A 5,012-nucleotide genomic window follows, 5' to 3' on the forward strand; every position below is an offset into this window, starting at 1 on the left:
AGAAATAGACAATATAGAATCCAAACAAACAGTTGAACAGATCAATGAAACGAAGAGTTGGTTTTTTGAAAGAATTTTAAAAAATTGACAGGGGCGCCTGGGTGGCTCAGTCGGTTGGGCCTCTGACTTTGGCTCAGGTCAGATCTCACGCTCGTGGGTTTGAGCCCCGTGTCAGGCTCTGTGCTGACAGCTAGCTCAGAGCCTGGAGCCTGCTTCCAGTTCTGTGTCTTCTTTTCTCTCTGCCCTTCCCCTGACCATGCTCTGTCTCTCTATCAAAAATAAATAAAACATTAAAAAAATTTTTTTAATAAAAAAAAATTGACAAACCTCTAGCAAGGATTCTCAAAAAGAAAAGAGGACACCCAAATAGACAAAATCATGAATTAAAATGGATTTATTACAACCAGTCCCTCAGAAATACAAGCATTTATCAGGAAATACTATGAAAATTATATGCCAACAAACTGTACAACCTGGAAGAAATGGACAAATTCCTAAACACAGTTGGACTACCAAAATTCAAACGGGAGGAGACAGAAAACCTGAACAGACCCATAACCAATGAAGACATTGAATCAGTTATCAAAAATCTCCCAACGAATAAGAGCCCTGGGCCAGATGGCTTCCCTGGGGAATTCTACCAGACATTTATTTTTTTTTTTGTTTTTTTTTTAAATGGAAAGTTTATTTGCTCAGTACACCAAATAGGATGCAAGCACTGTCATGACAAATATACAGAATTCTGCAGATCAACATAAAACAGTAATTTAGTTTAAATGAAGGGAAACCTTTTTAAATATTATGACAACATACTCCCAAGAATCTTTCTTCAGTTAATTTAACTATACATTTCAATAAAATAAAGGGTGATGGGTTAAGTGGAAGTTAGCTTGCAAATTTTTGTTAAAAATAAAACTCCAACTCTATCAATTCATGCCAGTTAAACACTAGAACTAAAATTTCCAAATAAGTGCAAAAGGAGATGAAGGAGTTAGTTACCTTTTTTGCTTAAACAGTCCAGAGGAAAATGGTTACTACAAATACAGCAGGCAAACTGTGAAGACTGACCAGTCTAGAACATAGTGTTGTACTAAGTTTCAGTCTCAAATTGTGCTAAATGCTCATCATTAGTATGGCACATTTTGGTCCATGATATGGTTTTAATGCCAAGACAGATCCCAATTTGTTACAGAAACTCATAGATTACTGTTGCTTTTTTTGTTTTGTTTTTAAATATATATATTTTTAAAAGCCAGGAATACTTCCATATACAAAGGCAGGATTTTCCAGGAGGAGTTTACAGGAAGTAGTCTGGGGTGCGCCGGGTGACATGAGGCTCTCCACGACGAGGTGCTGGGTCAAACTGAAGGAAGGAGTACTTTAAAGTGTCATCTAATTCCATGATAGCAGCCTGGTTCCCACAACAGTAGCAGTAGTTGGGCGCGCTGAAAATGGTGACCACATTCCGATCATGACACCAATTGTATCCCTCCATTACAAGTTGGTGAGCTCGAGAAACCAGTGTGAGGCCGTTGGCATGATTAAATGTTTCAGAAATGTCGTGTCCAAATGTGTAGCCAGCACCACGCGGTGAAATACCCCACCCACCACGATCATCTGGATCTGACCACAACAGATCACACATTGGGCCCTCATGTGGAACTTCTTGTAAACGATCCAACGCTCTTATATGATCCAGTATATCTATGGATGGAGAGAGGCCACCGTGAAGGCAGAATATCTGTCCATCTACTAATGCTGTAAGTGGAAGATAATCAAACAGATCTGTAAAATACTTCCAAACATTGGCATTTCCATACTTCCGTAGACATTCATCATAAAAGCCATACACTTGGGTAATTTGTCGGCTTTCCTGGTTTCCTCTCAATATTGTAATGCGCTCTGGATAACGTACCCTTAATGTCACAAGAAGAGTCACAGTCTCCACTGAGTAATAGCCTCTGTCTACATAGTCGCCCATGAATAGTTTGTATCTGGTGATTTCCCACCAATTCTAAAGAGTTCCATAAGATCATGGAATTGACCATGTACATCTCCACACACGGTAACAGGACAACGGACCTCTTGTACATTTGATTCTTTTGTTAAAATTTCCTTAGCCTTTTCACACAGCATCTGCACTTGGTTCTTGTTAAGCTGTTTACACTCGTTCAACTGTTCTACCCACTGGTCCAGCTCCTTGGTGAATGCCTTGTCGTCCATGGTGGCTCGATCCCCTTCCCTGCTGCCTCCCTCCCCCCTCCCCGCCCCTACCCACCCCTACCCCGGGCGCCACTCCCCTCTTGCGCTGCTGCAGACACTGCTGCCAGCTCCCAGCGGGAGAGGAGGGAGCCGGGGAGGGCGGCTGAGGGTCCCTCACCCCGCCCAAGGCCAACAGGCGGCTTCAGGCGCCGGACCTCGAGGAGACCCTCGCCCGCCCGGCTGCGCGCTCTGGGAGTCGGTGAAAGGTGCGAGAAGGTTGGGGGAGGAATGAGGCGCGAGTCTGCCTCGCAACACCCGCTGGAGGCTGGCCACCCGCTGCTTCCTCCGCCTCCCGCCCGCCGGTTTCTCCCGGCTCTTTCGCCCCCTCTCTTGCTCTTTCTCTCTCTACTAGACATTTAAAGCAGAGTTAAAACCCTTCTTCTCAAGCTATTCCAAAGAACAGAAATAGAAGGAAAATGTCCAAACTCATTCTACAAAGCCAGCATCACTTTGATTCCCAAACCAGACAGAGACTCAGCAAATAAAAAAAAAAAAAAAAAGAGAATGACAGGCCAATATCCTTAATGAATACAGATGCAAAAATACTCAACAAGATGTTCAACAGCACATAAAAATAATTATCCACCATGACCACCTAGGATTCATTCCTGGGTTACAGGGCTGGTTTAATATTTGCAAATCAATGTGATACATCATATTAACAAGAAAAAAATAAAAATCATATGTTACTGTCGATAGATGCAGAAAAAGCATCCATTCTTAATAAAAATCCTCGTGAAAGTCAGGATAGAAGAAACTTACTTAATCATCATAAAAGCCATATATGAGAAGCACACAATTAATATCCTCAATGGGAAAAAACTGAGAGCTTTCCCTTGGATATCAGGAACATGACAGGGATGTTCCTCTCACCACTATTGTTTAACATAGTGCTGGAAGTCCTAGCATCAGCAATCAGACAACAAAAGGAAATGAAAGGCATCAGAACTGGTAAAGATGAAGTCAAACTTTCACTTTTCGCAGATGACATGATACTCTACATGGAAAACCTGACTGACTCCACCAGAAGCCTAATAGAACTAATCCATGAATTCAGCAAAGTCACAGGGTACACAATCAATGTACCAAAATTGGTCACATTTTTATACACCAACAATGAAGCAACAGAAAGAGAAAAAAAAGCTGATTCCATTCACAATTGCACGAAAAACCATAAAATACCTAGGAATAAACCTAACCAAAGACGTAAAATACCTATACGATGAAAACTATAGGAAACTTAAGAAATTAAACACACAGAGAAATGGAAAAACATTCCATGCTCATGGATCAGAAGAATAGACATTGTGAAAATGTCATTATTACCCAGACACCTTCAATGCAATTCCCATCTAAATTGCACCAGCTTGCTTCTCAAAGCTAGTACAAACTATCCTAAAATTTGTATGGAACCAAAAAAGACCCTGAATAACTAAAGTAATGTTGAGAAAGCAAACCAAAATGGGAGGCATCATAATCCCAGACTTTAGCCTCTACTACAAAGCTGTCATCATCAAGACAGTATGGTATTGGCACAAAAACAGACACATAGACCAATGGAATTGAATAGAGAACCCAGAATTGGACCCACGACTGTATGGCCAATTAATCTTTGACAAAGCCGGAAAGAGCATCCAATGGAAAAATAGACAGCCTCTTTAACAGGTGGTACTGGGAAAACTGGGCAGCAACATGCAGAAGAATGAAACTAGACCACTTTCTTACACCATTCACAAAACTAAACTCAAAATGAAGGACCTGAATGTGAGGAAACCATGAAAAGCCTAGAGGAGAAAGCAGGAAACAGCCTCCTTGACCTCGACTGCACCAATTTCCTACTTGACATGTCCCCCAAGGCAAGGGAATCAAGAACCAAAATAAAATATTGGGACCTCGTCAAGATAAAAAGCTTCTGCACTGCAAAGGAAAAAAATCAAACAAAGAGGCAACTGACAGAATGGGAAAAGATAGTTACAAATGCATATCAGATAAAGGGCTAGTATCCAAAATCTATAAAGAACTCACCAAACTCCATACCTGATAAACAAATAATCCAGTGAATAAATGGGCAGAAGGCATGAATAGACACTTCTTCAAAGAGGACATCCAGATGGGTACCAGACACACGAAACACGTGGTGTCACTCATCATCAAGGAAATACAAATCAAAATCACACTGAGATACCACCTCACACTGGTCATAGTGGCTAAAATGAACAAATCAAGAGACTATAGATGCTGGCGAGGATGTGGAGAAATGGGCACCCTCCTACACTGCTAGTGGGAATGTAAACTGGTACACCTGCTTTGGAAAATAGTGTGGAGGTTCCTCAAAAAACTATCAGTAGAACTCCCCTATGACCCAGCAATAGCACTGCTGGGAATCTACCCAAGGGATATAGAAGTGCTGATGCACAGGGCACATGTACCCCAATGTTCATAGCAGCACTTTCAACAATAACCAAGTCATGGAAAGAGCCTAAATGTCCATCAACTAATGAATGGATCAAGAAGATGTGGCTTATATATACCATGGAATACTACCTGGCAACGAGAAAAATGGAATCTGGTCATTTGTTCCAAAGTGGATGGACCTCGAGGGTGTCATGCTAAGCGAAATAAGTCGGGCAGAGAAGGACAGATACCATATGTTTTCATTCATAGGTCTAGCAGGAGAAACCTAACAGAGGACCATGGGGAAGGCAAAGGGGGAAGAAGAGTTATGGAGAGGGAAGGAGGCAAATCATGAG

At 41.6% G+C, this 5,012-nt stretch overlaps 1 pseudogene; it reads right to left on the reverse strand.

Moving 5' to 3' along the window:
* Positions 1–678: 678 nt before the first annotated feature.
* LOC115277835 lies at positions 679–2,223 on the reverse strand (annotated as a pseudogene).
* Between the last annotated feature and the right edge of the window lie 2,789 nt (positions 2,224–5,012).

This window comes from Suricata suricatta, chromosome 14 (genome assembly GCF_006229205.1).
Source record: "Suricata suricatta isolate VVHF042 chromosome 14, meerkat_22Aug2017_6uvM2_HiC, whole genome shotgun sequence".
NCBI lineage: Eukaryota > Metazoa > Chordata > Mammalia > Carnivora > Herpestidae > Suricata > Suricata suricatta.